Below are 15,272 nucleotides of genomic sequence, written 5' to 3'. Positions count from 1 at the left end.
CATAAGACTGCAAAAGAGTTGAAAAATCCCTATAGCTTAGTGACACCACAGCCATCATAATGTTGTAGCACAATGCATGACTCGTGTATTTGTGGTGATACTAATGTGAACAAACCTACTGCATTGCCACTGGTATAAAAGAATAGCACATACAATTATGTACAATACATAATACTTGATAATAAACAACTATGCTACTAGTTTATGTGTTTACTATGCTCTATCTTTAATCTCTATTTGTAAAGATTGTTTACTGTGAAACATCCTCAGGCAGGTCCTTTGAAAGGTATTCCAGAAGAAGTCATTGTTTTCCAAAGAGGTGACAGCTCCGTGTATGTTATTGCCTCTGAAGACCTTCCAGTGGGACAAGATGTCGAGGTGGAAGACAATGATGGTGATGATCCTAACCCTGTGTTGGCCTAGGCTAATGGGTGTGTGTCTTTGTTTTTAATTAAAAAGTTTAAAAAGAAAATAATTTTAAAAATAGAGAAAAGCTTATAGAATCTGGATATAAAGAAAAAAAATTTGTACCACAGCTAGTGTTTGTGTTTTAAGCTCAGTGTTATTACAAAAGAGGTAAAAAGTAAAAAATAAACCTCAAGATGGCTGACCAGAGACATTTTGTACTCACTTCCACAAAGAAGAACCCCAGTAGTGAGCAGATAATCACCTTCCAAAAGATCAACCAAGAGAGAACACTGGCATTCAACAGAGAAGTGACAAGAAACATCCAAAGGAAGGAAAGAGAGGGAAGCAAGGCAGCCTGCCTGGCTAGGATTACCTGGGATCCTGGAGAGACTCCCCAGTGCAAGGAAAGGGTTACTGAGAGGCCTCAGTGGTCCACAGTCCCACCATGGACTCCTGCAATCCTAGCCATGGTAGAGCCACTTGACCTTTACCGGAGCTGAAGCTAACACAGCTGCCTGGAGGCAGTGAGATGACATTGCTCCAGAGAGGAGCAATGGGTCCTTACATGGGTTCCACACTGCTCTCTCCCTCCCTGCACAGTCCTAAGCAGCTACAGTAAGGTACCACTTTGAGATCCTAACCCCCAGAAGACTGCATCCTGCTCAGCCATGTCTGCATCTTCATATCCCTGGAGCCCCAGTGATGTTCCCCACCTGCAGCTACCACTGTAACTGGCTGCTGCTCCTGGGGCAAAAGCATGGGCCACTGGCTGTAACTCTGCTGCTTCCACCATCACAGCCACTATGTACTTTCATATGCACATAGCGCCCCTAACCCACAGCCGTCATTGCTGCACTGTGGTGGCTGAGGTTCAAGCCAAACGTGGGCTGGTGCCACCTGCACTGAAACATAAGCCATAAGTATGTGTTCTCCAACCACCTGGCTACAGCTGCTACCACCGAAAGTAACCACATTTTCCCTAGGAGCAAGGCTAAAGTGAAGCCACTGCCACCCTCAAACCAAATATTCCACTGTGGGCCTGGGAAACACCCTGCCCCAGCCTAACACAGCTACTGTCTGTAGGTATCATTGTGGGGCCTGAGGACAAGCTTGCCTGCAATCCCCCATGCCAGAGCATGCTGTCTAGGGGCCTGGAGATCTTCCAGAACAGTCTACAGCCATTGGCATCCTGAGGCTGAGCCCACTCACTGTGCCACTAGCACACAGTTGGCACTAACCTGCACACACCACCTGCAGGTCTGGAGACCGGTCCACCCAGCCCATCACAGAAACTGCCAACACTAGTATGCATGACACAGGGCCCAGAGGGCTGTTCTACCACTGCTACTGCCATCACCCACACGATTCCTGCTTCTCAGGGGCTTGAGAACTCACACATCCATCTGCTGCCATTCTTTGTATTTGAGCAAGCCACCTGGATGCCAAAGAATTGGCCTGTTTGAACCAGTGATACCTGTGCTAATGCATGCTGCTCTGGACCCCAAAGACAGGCATGCTCAGCCCACCACTGACACTACTGCCGAAAGATTGGCCCACCTGGCATCCCAGTCCCCATGAAAACTTCACCATATTCTTCACTGATAACTGGACCCTAAGCCATTGAGGAGATCACAGGCACCACTGATGCTGTTTACAGCTAAACAAATCATACGGAGGCTATACTACTGGATGCACTAAGAGTCAAAGCCAAAGTGCCCCACCCAACTAACACCATAGATACATCTTCAGGAAAATGCATTCCCCATGAGAGAAAACTTAAAAGATTGGAAGAAAGTGACTACTATGCCAGATGCACAGATATCAATGTAAGGACACAGGAATCACAAAAAAGCAAGAAAATTTAATGCTCACAAAGGAACACAATCCCCCAGCAATAGATTACAATCAAAGTAAATTTATGAAATCCCAGAAAAAGAAATCAAAATACTGATTTTAAAGAAGTTCAGTAAGATATAAGAGAATACTGAAAAACAGTAAAAAGAAATCAGAAAAACAATTCAGAATATTAATGAGAAATTTACCAAAAAGATATATCATGAAAAAGAACCAAACAAATTTTGGAACTAAAGAATTAATTGAGTGAAACATAAAATATGTCTAAAAGGTTCAGCAATAGACTAGATCAGGCAGAAAAAGAATTCCAGAACTTGAAGACAGGCCTTTTGAAATAATCCAGTCAGAAAAACAACAAAGAAAAAAAGAATAAGAAGAATGAGCAAAGCCTACTTATGATATATGGTATACCATAAAGTGACCAAATATTCAAATTCTTGAAGTTCCAGAAGATGAAGAGAAAATAAAAGAGTTAGACAACCTATTTAACAAAATATTAGATGTAAATTTCTGAAGTTTAGCAAGAGATTTAGATATCCAGATACAGGACACTCAGAAAATGCCAAACAGATGAAATGCAAAAAGATCTCCATGGCACATTATAATTAAACTGTCAAAAGTCAAAGATGAAGAGGGAATTCTAAAAACAGCAGGAGAAAAACCTCTAGTCACTTATAAAGGAACCCCATCAGACTAACAGCAGTTTTCTCAGCAGAGACCTTACAGGCCAGGAGAGAATGAGATGATATATTTAAAGTGCTGAAAGAAAAATAGTGTCAACCGCAAGAACAGAAAATGAAATACCACATATTCTCACTCATAGGCGGGTGATGAAAAATGAGAACACATGGACACAGGGAGGGGAGTACTAAACACTGGGGTCTATTGGGGGGAAAAGGGGAGGGACAGTTGGGGGGGAGCTGGGGAGGGATAGCCTGGGGAGAAATGCCAAATGTGGGTGAAGGGGAGGAAGGAAGCAAAACACTGCCATGTGTGTACCTATGCAACTGTCTTGCATGTTCTGCGCATGTACCCCAAAACCTAAAATGCAATAAAAAAAATAATGTCAACCAAAGATATTATTTCAAGCAAAGTCATCCATCATAAATGAAGGAGAAATGAAATCTTTCTCAGACAAGCAAAAGCTGAGAGAATTTGTTACCACCAGACTGACCCTACAAAAATGTTCAATGAAGTCTTACACCAGAAGCAAAATAATAATATCTACCATAATAAAAACTCATGAAAATAATTTCACTGGTAGAGGAAACACACAAACAAGGAAAAGAAAATACTCAAATTTACCACTACAGAAAACAGCCAAACCATAATGATAAACAATGAAACAGAAAGAAAGAAACAAAGGATATACAAAACTACCAATGATCAGTTACCAAATGATAGAAATAAGCTCCCACATATTAATAATAACCTTGAATATAAATGGATTAAACTTTCCCCTTAAAAGATATAGATTGGCTGAATAGGTAAATAACATGGCCCAACTATTTCTTACAAGAAACTCATCTTTCTTAAAAAGACACATATAAACTGAAAGTAAAGGAATGAAAAAAGAGAGTCCATAAAAATGAAAACAAAAAGTGAGTAGAAGTACACATACTTACATCAGATAAAACAGAGTTCAAGTCAGAAATGGCAAAAAAGATAAAGGTTATTATATAATGATAAATGAACTATTCAGCAAGAGGATATAATATTCTGAACATACATGCACCTACTCTAGGGAACCCAGATGTATAAAGCAAATATTATTAAATTTAAAGGGAGAGGCCAAGTGTAGTGACTCATGGCTGTAATCCCAGCACTTTGGGAGGCCGAGGCATGTGGATCACTTGAGGTCAGGAGTTTGAAACCAGTTTGGCTAGCATGGTGAAACTCCATCTCTACACAAATACAAAAATTAGTTGAGTGTGGTGGCATGTGCCTACAGTCCCAGCTTTTTGGGAGGCTGAGGCAGGAAGATTGCTTGAGCCTGGCAGGTGGAGTTTGCAGTGAGCTGAGATTGCAGCACTTCACTCTAGCCTGGGTGACAGAGAGACTCTGTTAAAAAAAAAAAAAGTGAGAGATATACTTTAAAACTATAGTAGCTGGGGACTTCAACAGCTCACTCTCAGCATTAGACAGATAATCTAGACAGAAAATGAACAAAAAAATTCTGGATTTAAAGTGCACATTAGACTAAATGGACCTAAGAGACATTTACAGAACATTTCTTCTAATAGCTGTAGAATACATATTCTTCTCATCAACACAGGAACATCTTCAGGTTAGTGCATATGTTAGAACACAAAACAAATCTAAACAAATTAAAAAAAAATCATATCGAGTATCTTCTGAGATCACAGTAGAACAAAATCAGTAATCAGTACCAAGAAGGACTCTGGAAACTGTACAAATGGAAATTAAACATGAAAATTATGCCCCTGTATGACCATTGACACAAGAAATGAATTAAGAAGGAAATTTAAAAATTACTAGAAACAAATGGAAATCAAGCACAACTCACCAAAACTTATGGATACACGAAAGCAATGTGAAGAGGGAAGTTTATAGTAACAAATGCCTACATCAAAAAAGTAGAAATATTTAAAATAAACAATCTAATGATGAACCTCAAGGATTTAGAAAAGCACAAACACACCCAAGTCAAAATTGATAGAAGGAAAGCAATAATAAAGATTATAGCAGAACTAAACAAAATAGAAACTAAGAAGAAATTTCAGGGACCAATAAAACAAAATAGAAAGTAAGAAGAAATTTCAGGGATCAATAAAACAAAATAGAAAGTAAGAAGAAATTTCAGGGCTCAATAAAACAAAATAGAAAGTAAGAAGAAATTTCAGGGATCAATAAAACAAAAAATTGGATTTCGAAAAGTAAACAAAATTGAGGAACCATTTACTAGATAAACCAAGAGAAAAAAAGAGAAGACTGAAATACAAAATCAGAAATAAAAAAGGAGACACTACAATTGATACCAGAGAAATACAATAATTATTAGAGATTATTATGAAGAACTAAACATGAACAAATTAGAAAACCTAGAAGAAATGGATAAATTCCTGGATACACACTATATTGAATCAGGAAGAAACAGAAAACCTGAACAGACAAATAACAAGTAGTAAGATTGAAGCAGTAATTAAAAAATCTCCCAACAAACAGATTCCAGGACTAGATAGTTTCACTGCTGAATTCTACCAAACATTCAAAGAAAATTAATATTAATTCTCTTCAAATTATTCCAAAAAATTGAAGAGTAAGGAATTACCCCTAACTCATTCTACAAAGCCAGCATTATCCTGATAGCAAAACCAAAGACACAATGTATTAGTCCATTCTCATACTACTATGAAGAAGTACCCAAGACTGGGCAATTTATAAAGGAAAAAGGTTAAATTGACTCACAGTTTCACATTGCTGGGGAGGCCTCAGGAAACTTATAGTCATGGTGGAAGGCAAAGGAGAAGCAGACACCTTCACAGGGGGGCAGGGAAGAGTGAGTGCAAGCAGGGGAAATGCCAGGTGCTTAGAAAAGCATCAGATCTTGTGAGACTCACCCACTATTACAAGAACAACATAGTAGAAACTGCCCTCATGATCAAATTACCTCCACCTGGTCCTGCCCTTGACACTTGGGGGTTATGGAGATTACAATTCAAGATGAGGTTTTGGATGGCGACACAGCCAACCCATATCATTCTGCCCCTGACTCCTCCAAAATCTCATGTCCTCACATTTCAAAACACATTCATGCCTTTCTAATAGTCTCCCAAAGTCTTAACTAATACCAGCATCAACCCAAAAGTCCAAGTTCAAGGTCTCATCTGAGACAAGGCAAGTACCTTCTGCCTATGAGCCTGTAAAATCAAAAGCAAGTTAGATACTTCCTAGATAAAATGGAGGAGCAGGCATTGGGTAAATACCCCTGTTCCAAATGGAAGAAATTGGCTAAAAAAAGGGGCTAAAGGCTTCACACCCAAGTCTGAAATCCAATAGGGTAGTCATTAAACCTTAAAGCTCCAAAATGATCTCCTTTAACTATGTCTCACATCCAGGTCATGCTGATGGGCTCCCACAACCTTAGGCACCTCCACCCCTGAGGCTTGCAGGGTATCCCCCACTCCTGCCTGCTTTCACAGTCTGACATTGAGTGTCTGTGGCTTTTCCAGGTATGTGGTGCAAACTGTCAGTGGATCTACCAGTCTGGGGTCTGGAGGAAGGTGGCCCTCTTCTCACAGCTCAACTAGGTAGTGCCCCAGTGGAGACTCTGTATGTGGGCTCTGACACCATGTTTCCCTTCCACACTGCCCAAGCAGAGGTTCTCCATGAGGGCTCTGCCCCAAAGCAAACTTCTGTCTGGACATCCAGGTGTTTTCATACATCCTCTGAAATCTAGGAAGAGGTTCCCAAACCTCAATTCTTGACTTTTTGCACTTACAGGCTCAACACGCCTGTAAGCCACCAAGGCTTGGGACTTACACCCTCTGAAGCAAAGGGCCAAGCTGTACTTTTAGCCATAACTGGAGCTGGAGTAGCTGGGACACAGGGCACCATGTCCTGAGGCTGCACAGAGCAGGGGGTTCCTGGGTGTGGCCCATGAAACCATTTTTCCCTCCTAAGCCTTGGAGTCTGTGATGGGAGGGGCTGCCATGAAAGTCTCTGACATGCCCTGGAGACATTTTCCCCATTGTCTTCCTGATTAACATTCCGCTCCCCATTACTTATGCAAATATCTGCAGCCAGCTTGAATTTCTCCTGAGAAAATGGGTTTTTCCTTTCTAGTTCATCATCAGGCTGCAAGTTTTCCAAATTTTTACTCTAAATGATTTCTCTCAAGTTCAAAGTTCCACAGATCTCTAGGGTGGGGACAAAAATGCCACCAGTGTTGTTGTTAAAGTGTAACAAGAATCACTTTTGTTCCAGTTCCCAAGAAATTCCTTGTCTCCATCGGAGACCACCTCAACCTGGACTTCATTTTCTATATCACTATCAACATTTTAGACACAACCATTCAACAAGTCTCTAGGAAGATCCAAACTTCCCCACATCTTCCTGTTTTCTTTTGACCCTCCAAACTGTTCCAACCTCTGCCTGTTTCTTAGTTCCAAAGTTGTTTTCACATTTTTGGGTATCTTCACATCAGCATCCCACTCCCGGTACCAATTTACTGTATTAGTCTATTGTTACACTGCTATGAAGAAGTACCCAAGACTGAGCAACTTATAAAGAAAAGAGGTTTAATTGACTCACAGTTGCACATTGCTGGGGAAGCCTCAGGAAACTTACAATCATGGTGGAAGTCAAAAGAGAAGCAGGCATCTTCTTCACAGGTGGCAGAATGAACTGGGTGCAATGGGGGAAATGCCAGATGCTTATAAAACCATCAGATTTCATGAGAATCACTCACTATCACAAGACTGGTATGAAGGAAGCTGTCCCCATGATCCAGTTATCTCCACCTGCCCTTGACACATGGGGATTATGGGGATTACAATTCAAGATGAGGTTTTGGGTGGGGCACAGCCAAAGCATATCACACAACAAAAAAGACAACTACAAGCCAAGATTCCTATTGAACATAGATGCAAAAATCCTCAACAAAATGCTAGCAAACCAAATTCAACAGCACGTTAAAAAAATACATCATCATTCCAAGGATGCAAGGATGGTTGGACATGTACAAATCAATAAACCTGATACATTGCATCAACAGAATAAAGAATAAAACCATATGATTATCTAACAGATGCAGAAAAAATTGGTAAAATTTTGAGTACAATTAAAAAAAAATGTTTGTGCCAGGCACAAAAAGACAAATGTTGCATGGTCTCATTTATATGTGGGAGTCAAAAAATTTGATCTCATGGAAGTAGAGAATAGATTGATAGTTATCAGAGGCCACAAAGGGTGTGTGGGAGGGGATAATGAAGGTTGGTTAATGGGTACACTGATACAGTTATATAGAAGAGATATGTTCTAATATTCAACAGCAGAGTAGCCGACTATAGTTAGCAATAATTTATTGTATATTTTAAGGTGTCTAGGAGAGAGGACTTGAAATGCTCCCAACAGACAGAAATAATAAGTATTCAAGGTGATGGACACTCCACGTACCCTGACTTGATCATTACATTTTATTCACATAAATATGTAAAGTTATGTGTATCAAGAAGAAACTTAAAAACAATTAAAAAGCCTGCAAAGTAAAAAATTTACAGTAAGCTAAGGTAAATTTATTATTGAAGAAAGAAAAAATACTTAAAAAGTAAATTCAGTGTAGCATAAGTGTGCAGTATTTCCAAAGTCTCTTGTAGTGTGAAGTAATGTCCTAGGCCTTCACATCACTCACCACTCACTCACTGACTCACCCACAGCAATTTCCCGTCCTGCAAGCTCCATTCATGGTAAGCAGTCTGTACAGGTGGATCATTTTTTATCTTTAATATTTTTACTATACTTTCGACATGCCTGTTTAGATATGTTTGCATACACAAATACATTATGTTACCATTGCCTACAGTATTCAGTACAGCAACCTGCTGTACAGGTTTTTAGCCAAGGAGCATATAGCTTATGTGTGGAGTAGGCTGCCCTATCTAGGTTTGTGTACATACACTCTATAATGCTTGTGCAATGACAAAATCTGCGAACAACATATTTCTCAGAGCATATCCCTGTTAAGAGATGCATCAGTGCATAGCCACATTGGGAGTAAGGGCTTCAATATATAAATTTTAGGGGGGCAAAACTCAATTCCTGAAAGCTCCCTCCTTGGAGGGCTTGGGGATGTTGACTGGGAAGGACACAGGGAGCTCACAGAGGTGTTGGGAATACTCTGTATCTGGCTATGTGGGTGCTTGTAGTATGACTGCATACCATATAAATAACTGAACATTTAGGCTCTTCCCTCTATGTACATTATACCTTCAGAAAACAAAACTACTTGAGAAAAAGGTTTAGAGTTACATTTCAAATACAAATGGGACATTATCAGTATGTCATGCAGACTTTTGAAGATCTCTGAGTGTTGACAAAACAAACATCTTTGACATCTTTGTTGACAAGCAGACATCTTTGCTGGCACTGAGATGTCTCATTATTGACAAAATGTAGTTCCTTGGTAATAATCATTGATTGTTTAGTGATCAGAAAGCAATATATTCAGCATTTTACATGTTAGCATGTTATTTTAATTGTATTAATGGATTAGGTTTATGTAGGAAATTGGGTTTGATGTTGACATGGACCAAATAATTTTTCCCATTTAAATATTCTATTTACTTCACAGGTTCCTTGTAAGAACCAGAGAGGGATAATGCACGTAAAGAACCCAGTCCTGTGCTGGTCCATGGCAAGTGCTGAATTAATAACAATGTTAATTACAACAGAAGCCCACGTGTATGATGTCAGGCCCAGAGGATGATGTGGAGGAGCAAGATGAAAAAGTGAGTAGGGCAAGACACGGGTAGGGGCCTAGTTATCAGGGCAAAGGCCTGAGACAAGGACTGGCTGGAAGTGAGGTTAACCCTGAATTCCCTCTTGTTTCTTGAGACAGATCTTGGGAATTGGGGTCAGGACTGGGTCATAATCAGGGCCCTAGATGCCAGGTCTGGGGGAAACTGGGGTGTGGGACCAGTTGTGGGGCCTGGCAGCACCCAGCTTGTCTCATACAGGCTGAAGGGACCTCAACCAGCAAGGGTCAGCTCTGAACTGGATCAGAACGACCTTCTGGCTGGGGCTCAACCAGTCACTTATTTCTTTCTTCTTTTTTAGTTGGGTGCATTATTGGATGCCCAGTGAGAGCAAGACACCATTCTTGCAATTATCACTGGGGGTGTATTAAGAGGACAAGACTATTTACTCCCAGTTTTGAAAGAAGTATTAACATTTCTTTCCAAAAATTGTGGATGTCTTAATTTTTCTTTTAATTTTGTTCATTAAAAGAAAATGTATTTTATTGGTCTATTTTGGGGTTTTGTTGGTGGTGCATATAGGCAAGTAGTCTCACTTCCTGGTGAATTCTTCTTTTCATTATGCAATAAACCTCTGTATTTCATTTAAGAATGTGTTCTGTGGGGAGAAATGCCAGATATAGGGGACGGGGGGATGGAGGCAGCAAATCACCTTGCCACGTATGCACCTATGCAACAATCCTGCATGATCTGCACATGTACCCCAGAACCTAAAGTACTATTAAAAAGAAAAGAATGTGTTCTGCCTTAAAGTCTATTTTATATAATATTAGCATACCTGTGTCCAACTTTTGGTCTTATTGTCTTCTTGAAATATTTTATCATTCATTTATATTCAACATTTGGTCATTATATTTTAATATATAATTGTGTTTTATTTTGTTTTTAACAAAATTGGATGTTTTCTATCTTTTAATTAGCTAGTATAGCAAATTTACACCTGTTGTGATTAAAGATACATTTTGGTATTTTTCACAATCATATTTTCACTTTATTATAGCTTTGCTTCTTTCCTTTCTTTGCTACAAACTGATTTGAGTTTTCATTTATTGATTACTTGTGATTTTTTTCCTACTTATTTAACAAAATCTAAGGTTGATGGTTTTTCTATCTTCCTCTCACAAAAGACATCTTTTATCTTAGTTTTTATTCATTATTTTAGTTTTGCCTTTTTGAAACTTCCTATTAGTTTAGTTATTTTGCGAATCTTAACAGTCAGTATTTACCAGCTCATTTGCTTATTACACTTTACTGTTAAGTCAGTCACTTTTCTTCTGAAAGTCATCCTATTGTCATTTTTTTCCATCAATATGTTGTATTAGTCAAGTCCGTGTCTTCTTATGGCTATAACAGATTACCTAAGACTGGGTAACTTACTAACAATTGAAATTTATTTCTCACACCTCTGAAGGCTGGAAGTCCAAGAACAAGGTGCCAGCAGGTTCAGTTGTCTGGTGAGGACTGTTCTATGCTTCCAAGATGGTGCTTTATTGCAGCATCTTTAGAGGAGCAAATGATGTGGCCTCACCTGTTAGAAGAGAAGGAAAGGACAAAAAGGAGTAAATTCCCTCTATCAAGCCCTTTTATAAGGGCACCTAATCCCATTCATCAAAACAGAGTCCTCATGGCTCAATTACCTCCCAAAGGCCACATCTCCCAATACTCCAGCATTGGGGATTAAGTTTCAACATAAATTTTGGAGTAGACAGAAACATTCAAACCATAGGATGTCAGTATTTGATGTCTGAAAATGTCTTTATTTTGTCCTCACTCATAAATGCTAGTTTATCTAGTTCAAAGGTATTTCCCCCAAGTCTCCATTGCCTTCCAGCCTTGATAGTACAGATTGGGAATTTTTCTAATTGTTATGCTTTGGAGGTAAATTAGTCTTTTCTTTATGGTGGTTTTAGAATTTTTTTCTTTGCTTTTGGTGTCTTCCATTTTCACCATGATGTATCTGGTATAGACATATTTTATTAACCCTCTCAGGACTCACTGCTATTTCAGTCTGAGATTGAACTCAGTCTGAGGATTCATGACTTGAATCAATTCTGAAAGACTCTCAGTCATTATTATTGTTTTTTTTACACATGGCTTTTCCTCCTGTGGCATAATAAAGAAAAATAGCTAGTTTTTGCCCCATCACAGAGCTTCAAAAACCATTGGAATTTCCAGCATCATAGGAGTTGTTTGTTATACTAATTAGGTGACTCATGGCAGCCCTGAGATAGCATCAGGGTGGAGGCTGGTCAGTAGAAAGGCCAGTCATGTGATTACTGGATTGAAAATTTGGGCAAGCCCAACCTCTGACCTCTGGGTAGTGGTGTAGGGCTAGAGATTGAACTCAGTGACACAGCTATCATACCTACATAATGATAGCCCAATACAATCTCTGGACATGAGGCTCAGTGGAGCTTCCTGGTTGGTGAATGCATTGATGTGCTGGGGATGATGCAGTTGGATTCCATCAGAAGAGGGCACCAAAGCTCTGTCCTGCACCTCTCCCCACCACCCTTGCTCTATGTGCCTCTCCATTTGGCTGTCCCTGATCTGTATTCTTGATAAGAAAACAGTAACTGTGAACTATAGGGCTTTCAGTCAGTTCTATCAGTTGTTCTAATGAATGATCAAACCTGAAGGGGTTGTGGGACCCTCTGGATTTATCAGTCAGTCAGAAGTGTGAGTGGCCTCTGAGACTGGATGTGAGATCAGTTTTGTGAAGGGCTGAGCCCTTTAACTTGTGAGATCTGATGCTCCCTCTAGGTGGCTAGTGTCAGAATGTATTCCAGTCACCTACTAGGAGTGAAAACAAAACATTTTGGAAATTGTAGCCAGCCAGGAAGAAGTGCAGGTGGCTTGAGGACATCTGAAACTTGTGGCTGATGTCTTAAGGGGGGCAGTTCTGTGAAGGACTATGCCCTTGATATGAGGGGGCTGCACTAACTCCAGATTTCTAGTGTCAGAATTGAATTAGATTGTAGGACGCCCAGTTGGTATCAGAAAATTGGTGTCAAAATATAACTCCATTGCCTAGGTTGCATTTTTCTGGAGTTCCTATTAGAGATATATGTATTAAATCTTCTTTTTTATCTTTTGTGATCCAGCTTCTCTTTTATATTTTTCTTCTCATTATCTCTCTGTACTGGATTCTGGCTAATTTCCTCAGCCCTATTTTCCGGTTAACCAGCTCTCTTTTGAGCTGTGCCTAATACGCTATTTTATTCAGCCACCGAGTTTTTAATTTTAGTGACTACATATTTAATTTCTAGAAGTTTTAAGGGATTCAATCTTCCCTTTTCTTCTTATGTTTTATGGTCCTTTTATCTGTTAATCCTTTTAAATACAATTATTTCACTATAAACTTCCGATCTTGCTAGTATCTCAAGTTCTAGTGCATGCAAGTTTATCCCATATGCTAATTCTTGCTCATGCTGATTAAAACAGTGATTGGCACCTCAGTTTCTGAGGTTCTCCCTCCATGCCCCACCACGGGACTCCCATCCAAGCTGGCTTATGGAAGTGCTTGGCATCGAGTGCTTTGTGTTTTCTTCTCCTAGGTATCTCTGATCCTGAACCATTTTAGTTAATTTATTGGTCAAGTGATTCCTGTGCCAAGCAAGTGGTATAAATTTGAACACCAAGTTCATGTGAGATATAGGGCTAGGATTTTGGTACCTCATAAGGGAGTTCCTCCAACATCTGCCTCCAGAGACCAAACAGAGAAAAGTTTTATTTTTATCTTCTTGGGTCAGTGGGTAGATTCCTGTCTCCCCTCGTTTCTGCCCATTTCTATTTTATTGAAGGTATAGCCCTCGAAGTGTGCTGGCTTTAAGTAGGTGACTCTGTTCTACCTTCTTGCCTTTGGAACCCAAGGACTATTCTTCTGACTCAGTGAGGGCATTAAAACCCAAGCCCTCAGACTTTTATTTTCCTTATTGAAAGCATATGACTCTTTAAACCCATGTGATCATCTGGCTTTTAAATCATACTTTTAGTTGAGCTGCGTGAGTAGAACTGACTGCTTTGAATACTTGCTGCACAGCTGTTATCTGGGGATTTCTTTTCCTTGCTTTCTTGGTAGGTTCATTTTTTTAAGAAAATTGTGAATTACTGCTCTATGAATTGCCCATTTTTTTTTCTGTAGTACTCCCTCAAGCAATTTTTTTCCCAGAAAGGGTATATGGGAGAAAACCTTTTTGAGATTTCCTCTCTTAAAACCTCTTCAATTCCCCTTACGTTTGATTGATAGTTTGACTGGGTATGGAATTGCAGGTCAAATTGCTCCATTCTTCGTGGCCTGGACTCAACCTCTGATTCCTCCATTGAAGGATGAGATAATTAAGGGGACTGATAGACCAATGTGTGTGATGAGGCTGGCAGAGGTCCTGGCTGGCAGATGTCTGGCTTAGGTCTATCGAGTCACAGGGCAAATGACTTAGTGTGTCAGTGACTTATTGAGGCTGTCCTCTAAGAAGAAACCCAGAGGAAAGTCAGGGAAGCAGGATATGGTGGGGAACACTAAACAATGATGTGGCTCCAGCCTCAGCCTGATCCTACGGGAACTCTGCAGTGCGAGTGCCAATACTGAGCTGTCCCATTTTAAAGTGAAGGGGCCCAGGTTGTGTACCTCTTATCAATCAGCCAACAGCCCGCTCCCAGGAAGGAAGGTGTAACTTCTCAGGGGAGGGCAGTCCTCTGGGCAGTGCAGCTATGAGTCTAATCATCACAGCAGCTGGGGGTGGGGGCTCTGCAATCGACATCTGGGTGGGTGCCAACAGTGTTATTTCAACATTTAACAAATGATTGTGACTTTTCCTCTTCTCTCCCTAGCTGTGCCTCGTTTGATGATATATGCCATTGTGAACAGTAGAGAATAGGTGATGCCTGTTCTGGACAAATGGGCCTCATGTTGGTCAACCGCAGAAGAGACTGCAAATTCCTGTTTTGGATGTTACTGGGAGTGCCAGAAGAATATGACATGCGTGTGTCACATTCAGGAGCCTGTGGGCTCTAGGTTGGAGTGTTGAGACCATTCCCATCTGATGATGCACTGGATGAGCGGTAGGCACAGTGAAAAGCAGAGTGAGAATAGGGAGGTAAAGTAGGGGAGACGTAGGGACCAGAGTAGAGGTTGAGTCCAGGTGAAGAAAGACCTTAAGCTGTGAGCAACAGGGCATTGCTGATGAAGCCAGCCAGAAGGAAAAGATGCCTGCCCCCAAACCATTAGAGAAAATGGTGGCCAGAATATTGACCAACTACTAGATGTTCCTACAGGAGTCAAGAGATCAGTGAGGACTTTTGGGGACTGTGAGGTCTTCTGGGGACATTGGGATCTGAGCCAATCTCTCGGGGATGAAGAGGACTTGGGTTGGGGAAGGCATTCTAGTCAGAGGGAACAGTGCAGGCAAAGGCAGGAGTGGGGGCTGAGCTCAGCATCCTCAGAGCATCACAAGGAGCTGCTCTGTTGGGCAGTAAGTGCCATCTTGCTGTTGAGGAGGTGGCTCCAGGGTGCAG

At 40.5% G+C, this 15,272-nt stretch overlaps 1 long non-coding RNA gene across 3 annotated transcripts in view; it reads left to right on the top strand.

Annotated features, from left to right (window-relative positions):
* LOC118154629 (uncharacterized) overlaps positions 1-15,272 on the top strand; it is a 91,368-nt gene that overhangs the window by 41,692 nt on the left and 34,404 nt on the right. For 2 of the 3 annotated variants that reach the window (XR_013519365.1, XR_008482206.2), the window contains exon 3: positions 9,575-9,731. This is a non-coding gene — a long non-coding RNA (uncharacterized LOC118154629). Of the gene's footprint in view, positions 1-9,574; positions 9,732-14,588; positions 14,820-15,272 lie in introns of all 3 variants that reach the window. The other variant, XR_008482204.2, reaches the window with a different exon arrangement.

Source organism: Callithrix jacchus, chromosome 6 (assembly GCF_049354715.1).
Source record: "Callithrix jacchus isolate 240 chromosome 6, calJac240_pri, whole genome shotgun sequence".
NCBI lineage: Eukaryota > Metazoa > Chordata > Mammalia > Primates > Cebidae > Callithrix > Callithrix jacchus.
This window is presented reverse-complemented; position numbering and strand designations above follow the sequence as displayed.